The sequence below is a fragment of the Giraffa tippelskirchi genome, chromosome X, assembly GCF_054371585.1.
Source record: "Giraffa tippelskirchi isolate mGirTip1 chromosome X, T2T-mGirTip1v1.2.pri, whole genome shotgun sequence".
NCBI lineage: Eukaryota > Metazoa > Chordata > Mammalia > Artiodactyla > Giraffidae > Giraffa > Giraffa tippelskirchi.
Window position 1 is genome coordinate 114504951 of NC_137289.1, and position 14559 is coordinate 114519509.

Genomic DNA, 14559 nt, shown 5'->3' on the forward strand with positions numbered 1-14559 from the left:
ACAAATGAATTCTAGAAATCAGGGAAGTCTGAGAAGATAAGTATCAGATAAATCTCAAGTGTGTTTCACAATCATTTTGCTGCAAGCATAAGAGCCTAATGTCCAGAGCAGCAAATGGTACATTAATTCGTCTCCTTCCTGAAATTTTCCATTCTTCCTTATTCACATGTCAAAGGCAATCATAATATCTTCATATTGCGTAGACTAATTTTATTGGCATTTTCTAACCTTTACCAATGCATCTTTATCTTCCTTTAGGGGCTGTTTCCATTTTACAGAAATATCAGGGGATGTTTAACAGGAGGATTTCTATGTGCTGCTTCTCATGAATCCTCAAATTGTCAGGGAATGTTTAACGGGAGGATTCCTACCTGCTGTTTCTCATAAAACCTCTGTTCCTTATCAAGTGGAAAGGCAAGCTGCTCCCAGGACAGAGGTCATGGAATGAGACGGGCTCAGGTCTCCTTCAGTAAACAATCTCCTTAGGCAAAACTAGTGAGTCTCGATCCTCTTTCTTGAGATATGGTTTGTCTCCTGACCTTGTGACTATTATTATTCCCTTGTTCTCTTGGTAACGGTTGCTGTACGTTTGGTTTTCTGAACTTTATCATTGTCAAAAGAAATTTCTTGTAACACAGTATATATATGCTCATAAAAAGATCATTAAAGCACCCTTCCTCCATCAGAGGCTTGGGTCTCCGTGTCTTTCTTTCTCTCTCTCTCTTTCCTTTCCTATCTTTCTCTCTTTCATTTTCTTATCCTTGACTCCAGACCACCAGACCCCAGTCCATTAAAGGACTCCACCACAGAGACATCATGCTATCAAAATCTCCAGACAGGAAAGATGGGGGCTGGCCAGTTCTCAGGCAATGCTAATAGGATTTCCATACCTTTTGTTAACCCTTTGGAAATGCCAAGCAGTGATTTACAATTCCTCATCCCTGCAGGGCCTTTGTAAAGGAATCACACAGATGATGTGAAACACCTGGAACCCAGCAGGATGCAAGGCTCTGGGCAGTAGGAATGTTTCCCAGGCTCTGGGCCCTTAGGCCAAGGTGTGGACCATCAATTAAGAAACAGATAAAGGGGAAAACAGTGGAGCTTCAACTGGAAGCCTGTACCCTACACTCACTGAGGGTGAAACTATGCAAAAGAATGGTATCCTGTATTTACGGAAAGTCATGTTTTATTGGAACTGAAGAAATATCACAACATGTAGATGTATTACAGAAACTAGAAATAGGCCTACAGATATACACAGACATATAAATACATATATTGCCCATATTAAACAGAATACATCAATGTGTTCTTTTTTCTTGAGTTGTTTTCCAAATTCCAAAATATTTTAGAACCTAGGCATGCCAAAGAATGTCTAGTCGTTAAGTTGTGTGTCCAACTGTTTGGGACCCTGCAGACTGTAGCCCACCAGGCTCCTCTGTCCATGGGATTCTCCAGGTAAGAATACTGGAGTGGGTTTCCATTTCCTCCTCCAGGGGATATTGCTGACGTAGGGATCGTAGGGATCGAACCAGTGTCTCTGGCATCTCCCACATTGGCAGGTGAATTCTTTACTACTAAGCTACCGGGGAAGCCCATTATTTTAGAGCAAGGGGTCAACAATTTTTTTTTTCCTGTAAAGTGCCAAATGATAAATATTTTAGGCTTTGTGTGCTACATATAGCTTTGACTACTCAGCTCTTTTGTCACATCTCTAAAGCAATCACACACAACATATAAACAAACAGGCATGGTTGTTTCCATGAAACTTTATCTATGGACACCAAAATTTTCACGTCACAAAATATTCTTTTTTTTTTTTCAACTATGCAAACATGTAAAAACCACTGTTAACTCATATGATGTACAAAAATAGGTGGCAAGTGGAATTTGGCCCATAGGCCATGGTTTACTGACCTTTGTTTTAGAGGATCAAGAGCCATAGGATGAAATAAAATTTGATGCTATTTGAAAACTGGAACTATTTTAGATTTACGGAACATCTAAGCAGAATTGACCCCTCCTACTGGATATGTCTGCTTTGAAGTGCTACAACAATCACTAGGTGGCTCTGTATTCTGTTTCCTCTGTATTTGCAACAGCATTTCAACCATGCTCTGTCAGTCAATCAGCACTAGATGGCGCCAACAACTGACAATGTGCTTTTTCTTTTTTCTTTTAATCTTTCCAAGTTAATACACTAAATATAGAAATCATTTATTTTCTGGGTATAGCAAGAAATATGTAATCAACCTCTGTTTTTATTCCCAGAATGTTAAAAATTACTTTAATGTCAGCTTACAAAAGAAAGTGAAAGTGTAGTCACTCAGCAGAGTCTGACTCTGCAACCCCATGGACTGTAGCTGGCCAGGCTCCACTGGCCATGGAATTCTCTAGGCAAGAGAACTGGAGTGGATTGCTATTCCCTTCTTCAGGGTATCTTTCTGACTCAGGGATTGGACCCAGGTCTCCTGCACTGCAGGCAGATCTTTTACCATCTGAGCCACAAGGGAAGGCTCAGCTTACAAAGTGGGCCTCATTTAAATATGCTATCAAAAGGAACACTTTCAAATGATGATTGATTAAAATAATGCATTTGGTCACATGAACTGAGTTAGGAGCTACAGAGAATTAACCTGACACATTTAAGTAGTTCCCAAGTATCTACCTCTAAATATTACTTTGTAAATTACTTTGTATTTACTTTGTAAATATTATTTTGTAAAATATGTAGAGATGAAACAATTTAGTAATTCAAAACAAAAGTTGACTTCACTACTTTTATTTTTATAGTGAAATAAAGCTATTATTTCTGAAATCTCAAGAAATGATATATTAATGTATCCTCATTGATGCATTAATGCTCAAAATTCTCCAAGCCAGGTTTCAACAGTACGTGAACCATGAACTTCCAGATGTTCAAGCTGGATTTAGAAAAGGCAGAGGAACCAGAGATCAAATTGCCAACATCTCTTAGATCATTAAAAAAGCAAGAGAGTTCCAGAAAAACATCTACTTCTGCTTTGCTGACTAGACACCAAAGCTTTTGACTGTGCACAACAAACTGGAAAATTCTTAAAGAGATGGGAATACCAGACCACCTGACCTACCTCTTGAGAAATCTGTATGCAGGCCAAGAAGCAATAGTTAAAACTCGACATGGGATAGTGGAGTGGGTAGCCATTCCCTTCTCCAGGGGATCTTCCCAACCCAGGGATCAAACCTAGGTCTCCCGCATTGCGGGAAGATTCTTTACTAGCTGAGCCACCAGGAAAGTGAGAGGAACAGCGCCCTCAATGCGGTCATGCCTTCAAGGGAGAGTGTGCCTTTCCCTGCCCTCTGCCCCTCCTGTGGCTGTGGACCTGGTGGTGTGCCATTTTGAACCACAAGTATGAGTACAACACCTCTGGAATGACAGAGCAACAGGACAAGGAACAAGACAAGCAACAAGGAAGGTTTTTGGGTCTGTGATGACTTCAAAGAGCAGCCTCCTCATACTCGGGACAACTTTTATGGCTGTTGGGAGGAGTCTACAGGATCATATGGTGGACAAACCTGTAAAACTGTATGAGTGTTGGTGAGCAGTCTTTTTTTCATGAGGAACTCGATAAATGAATGCAGACAATGTGGAACATCCAGTGGACAGAGAAAAAGGGTGTGGACTCAAGTGACCAGTCACCTTCCTCCATTCCTTTGGTTTCTTCACCTGACAAGTGCATCAGAGACTATGTGAGTCGGTTCTGGGAACTGCTTAGAGATGGCTCAGTCTAATCCTCGAGGGTCTCACGAGTCCTGGAAGAAGCGACTTGACCCAGGCTGCACACAGCACATCACCAACTCAGATCTAACACTGCTCTCTCTGCACCCTCAGTTCAGCCCCAGCTCAGGACGTGTCTCTTTCTGCCAGGTCAGCGGTGGACGTTTCTTCCACAGTTGTCCGTGCCCACCCCCAAAGTCACTGGGTCTCCTGCCAGCTCTGAGCACCTCTGTCTCCAAGAGCTCCCTGCTTTGATCACTCTTGTTCCTATCTTCCCACAGAGGGGAGTTGAAAGTAACTGAAAGCCGCTTCCAGCTGTTTTCCACTACAGAGTTCTCCTGCCCTGGGCCTCTCTTGGAGAGGTCAGGGGCAGGTCAGTGGCACGTATGCACTTGCTGCCTTCCCCAAGTTTCATTCAGCACTGGGCAAGTGTGAGCATTTCCCTTCCCCTCAGACATAGTCCCCTCCCTCCCCACTTCCCTCCCTCCTCTCTTCTTAAAATGACACCCCCATCTATACACACCTTGCCGTTGAGCTTGCCTGGCAAGAACATTTCTGAAGGACCCTGAGTCTGTGTTCCTGTTGCACAGGTGGGGTTTCTCTACTGAAAAACAATTGCCAGTGAAAGCAGATAACGAAATGTCAGGCTTGCTACGAGCTCATTTGACACCAAGGACAGGCTGATGTCCAGAAGGCAGATTGAGTAACTGAGCTTACATCTTACTAAACCATTTGGATTTTACTTTCTGGGTAAAAAGTTATTAGTCTGTGGCCACTACAGTTACTTTGAAGACATGGATCATTCTTATGGCCTCAGGAAGGAAAGCTCCCCCACCTCCCGCCCCTGCATCCCATTTCCCAAAGCAAGGAACACTAGCCCTCACTCATCATTCCAGCCAGGAGAGCTGAGAGGCCAGTGTAGGACATGCTTGGAGAAATGGAAGGAGGAAACTAATAGTATTTCTCAAGAACTGGGCTTCCCAGGTGGCGCTAGTGGTAAAGAATCCACCTGCCAATGCAGGAGATGCAAGAGACTTGGGCTCGATCCCTGGGTCAGGAAGATCCCCCGGAGAAGGAAATGGCAACCCACTCCAGTATTATTGCCTGGAAAATTCCATGGACAGAGGACCCTGGCGGGCTGTAGTCTGTAGGGTTGCAAAGAGTGGGACATGACTGAGAACACACACACATAACACACTGCTACATACAGGTGTGGTCTTAGGCTTTTACATATACAAACTCACCTGGGAGGTAGGTGTCTCAGGTTCAGTTCCAGACCACCACAATAAAGAGAATATTGAAATAAAGCACATCACACAAATCTTTTGGTTTCCCAGTGCATATAAAATTTATGTTTACACTACACTATAGACTAGTAAGTGTACAACAGCATTATGTCTTAAAAAAAAAGTATGTACTTTAATTAAAAATACATTATTGCTTAAGAATGGTAGGCAAAAGGAGAAGAGGGAGACAGAGGATGATATGGTTGCATAACATCACCAATTCAAAAGGACATGAACTTGGGCAAACTCCAGGAGATAGTGACGAACAGGGAAGCCTGGCATGCTGTAGTCCACAGGGTCACAAAGAGGTGGACACGACTTAGCGACTGAAGAACAAAACTGGTAACCATCATTTGAATTGAGAGTTATAGTAGTAACATCAAAGATCACTGATCACTATAATAAACATAATAATGATGAAAAGGTTTGAAATATTGTAAAAGTTACTAAAAATGTGATACAAGACACTAAATGAATAAATGATGGAAAATGGTAAAAAAAAAACAAAAACAAAAACAAACTCTACATGGAACAACAGACTGGTTCCAAATTTGGAAAGGAGTGCATCAAGGCTGTATATTGTCACCCTGCTTATTTAACTTATATGCATAGTACATCATGCGAAATGCCAGGCTGAATGGAGCACAAGCTGGAATCAAGATTGCTGGGAGAAGTACCAGTAACCTCAGATACGCAGATGACTGATATGCCTCCCTGATAGCTCAGTTGGTAAAGAATCCACATGCAATGCAGGAGACCTGGGTTTGATCCCTGAGTTGGGAAGATCCCCTGGAGGAAGTAAAGGCTACCCACTCCAGGATTCTGGCCTGGAGAATTCCATAGACTGTATAGTCCCTGGGGTCTTTCACTTTCACTTTTGATGCAGATGACACCACCCTTATGGCAGAAAGTGAAGAAGAACTAAAGAGCCTCTTGATGAAAGTGAAAGAGGAGAGTGAAAAAGTTGGCTTAAAGCTCAACGTTCAGAAAACTAAGATCATGGCATCTGGTCCCATCACGTCATGGCAAATAGATGGAGCAACAATGGAAACAGTGGCAGACTTGATTCTTTTGGGCTCCAAAATCACTGCAGATGGTGATTGCAGCCAAGAAATTAAAACACACTTGCTCCTTGGAAGAAAAGCTATGACCAATCTAGACAGCATATTAAAAAGCAGAGATATTACTTCGCCAAAAAGGTCTGTCTATTCAAAGCTATAGTTTTTCCAGTAGTCATGTATAAGAATTGGACTATAAACAAAGTTAAGCGCTGAAGAATTGATGCTTTTGAACTGTGGTGTTGAAGACTCTTGAGAGTCCCTTGGGCTGCAAGGAGATCCAACAAGTCCATCCTAAAGGAAATCAGTCCTGAATATTCATTGGAAGGACCACTGATGAAGCTGAAACCCCAATACTTTGGCTACCTGATGTGAAGAACTGACTCACTGGAAAAGACCCTGATGCTGGGAAAGATTGAAGGTGGGAGGAGAAGGGGACGACAGAGGATGAGATGGTTGGATGGCTTCACTGACTCGATGGACATGAGTTTAAGTAAGCTCTGGGAGTTGGTGATGGACAGGGAAGTCAGGCGTGCTTCAGTCCATGGAATCGCAAAGAGTCGCACACAACTGAGCAACTGAACTGACTGACACTGAAGTAGGATCACTCCTAGAGGTCACTGCTTGACTTTAAGGGTTATAATTGCTTTCAAAATCTGATTATTAGCACTGTTGCATCGAACACTTCTAGTCTATTAAGGCAGTGGTCTCCAAACTTTTTGGCACCAGGGACTGGTTTCGTGGAGGGTAATTTTTCCACAGACCGGGGGAGCGGGGGGATGGTTTCAGGATGATTCAAGTGCATTACATTTATTGTGCATTTTATTTCTATTATTATTACGTTAGCTCCACCTCAAATCATTTGGATTAGATCTCGGAGGCTGGGGACTCTTGTATTAAGGAAGAGACAGGATTGCATTTTTGGTAACAGCCCACTAGCTTTCAAAAGACAAAGTTAGAAATTTTGAGTAGGCCACTTTGAGTAGACTCGATTATCCAAAATTGAAAGAGACAAGTTCACTATTGATAACTGGTCACAAAGGCAAATTTTAAAAAATTACAAGTTAAAGAAAAGTGCTGGAATAATATATAAATTAAAAAAATCACTGGCACATTTAAAAACGAAATGTTTTTCAAATAGATGGCTTTATTTATGATTGGCTCATTTTACCTTCTTTACCACCTTCTTAATTTAGATCTCCCTCAGGCTGGGAAAGAATAGATGAGGGAATCCAATTATGGCATTTTATTTTACTGTCAAATCCATACTCTAATTTCTTTTCCACATGCTGTTTTCCAAACGTCATGAGATTAGAAAGCTGTTTGTTTTTGTTCAACTTTAAGTGGCTTTGTGTATGAGAAATGAATTGCTTTCTGTGTGTGTATACCAGGTGCATCTCCAAGAGAAAGAATATTAAAAATAGCTCATCAATCAACAGGTTTAAAATCTAATAAAAATGTTTTCAATGAGGTAAAATTCATTGCAGTAGGGTTGAGCAAATCATATATAGTTATCTCTGCTTGTTCATTCCTTTTCATTTCCGTGTGAAAAATGAGTTTTGCTTTGGCTTCTTTTTATTCATGTGTATATTAAATCAAGAAACTACACAATACATTTTGGAACAGATAAAATGCTATTAACAACTCAAAACAACATCTTATGTATTGTTATAACTATGTGTGAACAGGGAAATAAAGGTTACGCATTATTCTTGAAGTAGCATCTCTAAAGATGCTAGCTTTTTTGCGGCCATACCACTTGGCTTGAAAGATCTTAGTTCCTTGTGCCCCCTGCAGTGGAAGCTCAGAATCTTAACAACTGGCCTGTTGGAGAAGTCCTAATGCTACCATTGCTTTGCCTTGAACATAGTTTCATCTCTCCTTATCATCCTTTAACTAAACTATATTCATCTGAATAAAAGATCTGAAACACATTATTTTGATTAATCAGAATACTTTGTTCCACTAAGGAAACTAACCTTACTTTTTCTAAGAGATTTTCAACTGACTCTTTGAGAGGAGTATATTAAAAGTAAATTAAGGAAGGATGTCTGGGCGTTTAAACTTTACTTTCTTAGTGAAAATCACATGTAAGCTACATCTACACAGCATAGAGTTGGTAGTGTAGTTGACAATGATCTAGTAGGTTTAGGTTTAAACATTAAGTCTAAAAATAAAATTCAGATCTCAATGACTTTCTCAACAATCTTCAATCAAGTTCCCATAATATCATTAAACTTCGTTTTTTAACCACATGCAACTGACAAACCAATCATATAAGCCAATTCAACAGGTTTCTGTCTCCATTCTTACAGGTGGTGTACAAAGTACAATGGCAGTAAAAGAGCATAATCCTATGGATAGCTGTCAGTGTAAATTCATGTTCCACTGTTGACTGTTTCCTTTAGTTCTAATAGTTTAGTCAGTTATCCTGAACTGTTTCATAAATGATATTATCTGTATTTGTTTGTTTTCATGCCACTTCATTTTTACAAAAGGCCTACATTATTAACATGACTTACATTTGCTAACTGAAGGAAATCTGAAAGGATTTTTGTTTTTAGTAAAAAAGGTGAATGGTGAAAATAGTGTTCTGCATCTGGTTCACAGTGAGCTGTTAAAGGGGCAGTGCACACCCCAAACACAGAAAAGTATCCTCTCCAAGAGCTCCTTCCCTGGGAACTACACTCAGCTTCTCAGCATTAAGCCTCTCTGGCTTTGAATTGTGTCTGTGAGCATCTCTGCTTTATCCCAGTTTATTTTGTGCATCTGTCAGCAAGAAGTGTCCTAAGGTAATTGCTTCTTGACTTATGCTATTTTGGTTTACAAAATGTTTCATGGAAACGCCCTACTTTCAGATGGAGGGGGAAATCTGTTGTATTGTTTTTATAAATTGTCTCTAACTTTTACATTTATGATCCATATTTTTTCTCTTGTTTTATTGTAATGGGTAGGATTTTGAGCACAATATTGTTTTTATAAGAGGTGTTTTTTTTTTTTTTTTTTTTCTGCCTTGAAGTTAAGTATTCTAGAACTTTGCATCTTATGGTATGTATATATATTTTTGTTATAGGTGTCTGGTAGATAGACATATGAAAGCTGATTTTGCCAAAAATAGGTACCATTAGTTGCTACTACATTTTACTTCAATAATATGACAATTACAGTTAATGAAATATTTCTCTCATTTATTTTACAGAATTATTTTAATAAATTATCTAATATATTACTACTCTTACAATGTTGACATTCAGTTCAGTTCAGTTGTTCAGGCGTGTCCGACTCTTTGCGACCCCATGAACCATAGCACGCCAGGCCTCCCTGTCCATCACTAACTCCCTAAGTCCACCCAAACCCATGTCCATCGAGTCGGTGATGCATTCCAGCCATCTCATCCTCTGTCATCCCCTTCTCCTCCTGCCTCCAATCCTTCCTAGCATCAGGGTCTTTTCCAATGAGTCAGCTCTTCACATCAGGTGGCCAAAGTACTGGAGTTTCAGCTTCAACATCAGTCCTTCCAATGAACACCCAGGACTGATCTCCTTTAGGATGGACTGGTTGGATCTCCTTGCAGTCCAAGGGACTCTCAAGAGTCTTCTCCAACACCACAGTTCAAAAGCATCAATTCTTCGGCACTCAGCTTTCTTTATAGTCCAACTCTCACATCCATACACGATGAAAGTGAAAGTGGACAGTGAAAAAGTTGGCTTAAAGCTCAACATTCAGAAAACTAAGATCATGGCATCCGGTCCCATCACTTCATGGCAGATAGATGGGGAAACAGTGGAAACAGTGGCTGACTTTATTTTTCTGGGCTCCAAAAAATGTTGACATTAGCTCTTCATTATCATGTAATTTTAATAACAAACTGCTGATTGTGATTTGCTGATAATTTATTCAGCTCTTAGTTTTGTTGATCTTTTCTACTGTTTTGTGTGTGCTCAGTTGCTCAGTCGTGCCCAACTCTTTATGACCCCATAGACTGCATCCTGCCAGGCTCCTCTGTCCATGGGATTCTCTAGGCAAGAATACTTGAGTGGGTTGCCATGCCCTCCTCCAGAGGATCTTCCCAACCCAGCTTTCTCACATTGCAGGAGGATTCTTTACCATCTGAGCCACCAGGGAAGCCCTTCTATTGTTTTGCTGGTCTCTATTTCATTTATTTCTGCTCCGATCTTTGTTATTTCCCTCCTTCTGCTAACTGTAGGATTAGTTTCAAAGTTCTCTTTCTAGTTCCTTAAAGTATAAAGTTAGGTTGTTTGAGATTTTTCCTTTTTCTTCAAGTAGTCATTTACTGCCACCAAATTCCCTCTTTAAACTGCTTTGTGGACTTCCCTGGTGGTTCAGTAGCTAAGATGCCGTATTCCTGGCAGGAGAGTATGGGTTCTATCCCTGGTCAGGGAACTAGATCCCATACGCCTCAACTAAAGATCCTGCATGCTGCAACTAAGATCTGGGGCAGAAAAATAAATGAATAAATAAATAAAACATTTTAAAAAACTGTTTTTGCTACATCCTATACTTTGTGGTAGCCGTGTTTTGATTTTGTTTCAAAATTTTTTTTTTTAATTTTCTTTTGATTTCTCTTTAGACTCACTCATTTCTCAGAACTGTGTTTATTTTCACATATCCGTGAAATTTCCAGCTTTCCTTCCACTTCCTGGAGCTGTTCACAGGTCTATAGCTAAGAACATGGTCATGCAGTCAGCTGCCTGGGTGTGGGCCTGTCTTCTCAAAATGACTCTCCTTATTCTTGGACTGCATTAGCTTTACATTGCCTCCTACCTGGATCCTGAAGCTCCACAAAGGCACTTTTGTCCATGGATGCAAGGAAAATTACAGCTGCTGAGGAAGAGAAATCCAACCACCTTGCAAATATCACTTCCTTTCATCCTAAATCTTATGCCCTGGCAGAATTTTCTTACTTTTCACACTTGCACTATCACCTTTCTCACCAAATTGGGGAATATTTTTTCTACTTAACATAACTCCTCATTAATACTGAATATATTTCTGAATATACATTATACCTTACTGTGATCTTAGATGTTTGAAATTTAAAAGCCAAATTCTGATTATGTTTACGTCTTCCTCTCTTCATTTCTGCTTAGCCATGCACAATGGCTATTTGACTGAATAAGTGATAGAAAGAAATACCCGGAAGAAGGTAAATTTATTTGAAAGTGTTAGTTGCTCAGTCGTTTTCTACTCTTCATGACCCCATGGACTGGAGTCCACCAGGCTCCTCTGTCCATGGAATTCTCCAGGCAAGAATAGTGGAGTGGGTGGCCGTTTCCTTCTCCAGGGGATCTTCCCAACCCAGGGATCGAACCCAGGTCTCCTGCATTGCAGGCAGATTCTTCAACATCTGAGCCACCATGGAACTCACATAGTTAATTCTTCTTAAATAGCATCCTGGTGTGTTCTGGGTGCTGAGTGAACTCCCATTTTTTTTTTTTTTCTTGACCTGCTCTCCAATTATTCCTTCCTTCTGCCACACCCTGCAAAATCAGGCACTTTCAAGAATGAAAACACTTTTTGGTTTCTTTTCATATAAAAAACAAGTACCACTTCATTACTGGGCAGAAGAAACTGCAAAAATAAAACTTTCATTATTTTCAAGCTATACCGCATACAGTTGGCACAAATAATTTCATATGATTTTGTAAAGATCTACAGAAAAATAATGACCCTGGAGAATGTGAATTGACACCCAGGAGACAAAGACATGCAAGAATAACTTGCCCCTATATAGTTAATTGGGGGTTCCCAGGTAGCGCTAGTGGTAAAGAACCCGCCTGCCAATGCAGGAGACACAGGAGACCTGGGTTGGGTAGATCCCCTGGAGAAGAAATGGCAAACCCACTCCAGTATCTTATCTGGGAACTCCCATGGACAGAGGAGCCTGGGAGGCTACAGTCCATGGGTTCGCAGAGAGTCAGATACGACTGCACTTTTTCAATTGACCTTGAAGGAAAATGAGTCCCATATTTGGTACTGAGTAAAATTTAATAAAGATGCAAATATATTGTTCTCCAAACAAGTTACCTAGGCTGACTGAAAAACATAGAACATCTACATTCTGAGTTCTTTTGGCTGTCCTAAGTCAACCACTATCCTAACTTAGAGCAAAAGGAACAGAAAGTAGTTAGATAAAATAAAGCATATCTCCCATCAGTATTTTTAGTAGCTTATTTTCACACTTCACTTTGAAATTTCATATTTATAGTCAAGTAGGATAAAAAGCATGATTTAAGCTGGTTTACTAAAATTACACAAGTTATTGTAGCTTTTGTTGGAAAAGATTATACTTAACTCTCTATAAAAATATTACTATTGTAGAAACTATTATGTCTCTAAATATTCATTACTCTTCAAATAACGCCAGACTGAACAAATTCCAAAGTATGCTATTGTTTGCAAAGAGTGAAACAATTATTTAAACACACACACATATGCAGTCAAATTGTCAGTGTTATGATTACTTTGGAAAAACAAATTTTGAATTCTTATAAATTAACAAAAGTATTGGCTTTTAGATTTTGAAAGTGTTTCCAATTAAACATTTTGAGAACAATTATTTATATGTATTTTTATTATATTTATACAACATAATTATATGTGTGAGCATGCTGGCATGTTCAGTAGCAAAGCCATGATCGACTCTTTGTGACCACATGGATTGTAACCCACCAGGCTCCTCTGTCCATGGGATTTCCAGGCAGGAATACTGGAGTGAGTTGCCATTTCCTTCTCCAGGGCATCTTCCCAACCCAGGGATTTAACCCACGTGCATCTCTGGTATTTGCTGCATTGTCTGGCAGATTCTTTACCACTGAGCCACCTAAGAAGCTCCAATAATTTATAAATAAAAATGTGGTTGTAGATTATGCAAAATTCCTTAAATAATAATGTATAGAGATGGGGATAGTAAAAAATTGTAGGCCCATTTTACTAATAAAAATTATGATTTTGGATGTCCCTATTGGTCCATTGGTTAAGAATTTGCCTGCCAATTAAGGGGACACAGTTTGATTCCTGGTCCAGGAGGATCCCACATGTCTCAGAGCAACTAAATCCACATGCTACAACTACTGACGTCCACGTGCTCTAGAGCTTGTGCTCGGCAACAGAAGCCACTGCGGTCCATGCACCACAAATGGAGAATAGCCCCTGCTCCCTGTAACTAGAGAAAGCCACATGCAACGACGACCCCACACAGCCAAAAATAAATAAATAATTAAATAAAACCATCCTTTGAAAACATTTTAATCTACAATTCTGTTTAAATGAAAAAACATGGCATTTATATTTGTGTTTTATTCTTCTGGAAGATATAATTATTTATTTTTCATTTTAAACTGTGTACATTATTAATCCTCAGGATGGACTATAATTTTTAAATATTCAAACACATAAATTTAGCTCATACTCAAGCTGTAATCAGAAAATGTGGTCAAAAGAAAAAACAGATTTTGATGGTTCCCACACTGTATTTAACGGCACTGAGGTAATTCACACATTGGAATTCCACCAAAGCATGTTGGTAAAGTGCAAGTGTTCGTCAATCAGTCAGTCATGTCCAACTCTTTGCGACCCCATGGACTGTAGCCCACCAGGCTCCTCTGTCATGGAATTATCCAGGCAAGAATACTGGAATGGGTTGCAATTTCCTTCTCCAGGGATCTTCCCAATCCAGGGATCGAACCCCAGTCTCCTGCATTGCAGGTGGATTCTTTACCATCTGAGCCAATAGGGAAGGTAGCAGACAAGAATTGGAAACATGTTAGCTTAATAATTTAGCAGTCCTATTGGTCATATAAATATTATTTTCATCTTAGGCATGAAATACAAAGACCATAGATGCTTCTGAAGCAAAATATTATGAGCACATACAACTGTTCTTTTTGACACTGGTATCAAAAATAGTAATTTCCAGGTCAACAAAGTGAGAAATAACTAAATGACGGAGTTATGTGTCCTCTGGAGAGAGATAAATAAACATTCTGTAGAAATACACTTTGCTCTGCCATCCCACTTCTCCCCTGCCTCCATCACTTCCTCCAGTGAGTTTAGATGTAGACTCACTGGTAACAATATTTCAAGGCCTCTGACACCACTAGTTAAGTGCAGTTTGAATACATTTCCAGGAGAAGATGCCTGCTCAACCCCTGCTGACTCAGTTTCCTAGTATCTACATTTGTGTAATTTACAACCCTGTGAAATTAGTATGTTTTCTCTATGTGTTTTCACGTTGCTTAGAGCTAAGAGAATTACTGTTTTAAGGAATGATTAATTCTATTTTTTCCAAGGGCATTATGTCCTAAGAGCCTGTTCAGACATCCCTTAAAGAACAAAAATGATAACAGATATAAAAAGAAACACACTGGCTCATATAAAAATAAAAGTGAACCAAGATCCTCTGTATAAGGGGAAATGGAAAGAGAAAACTTTTAGC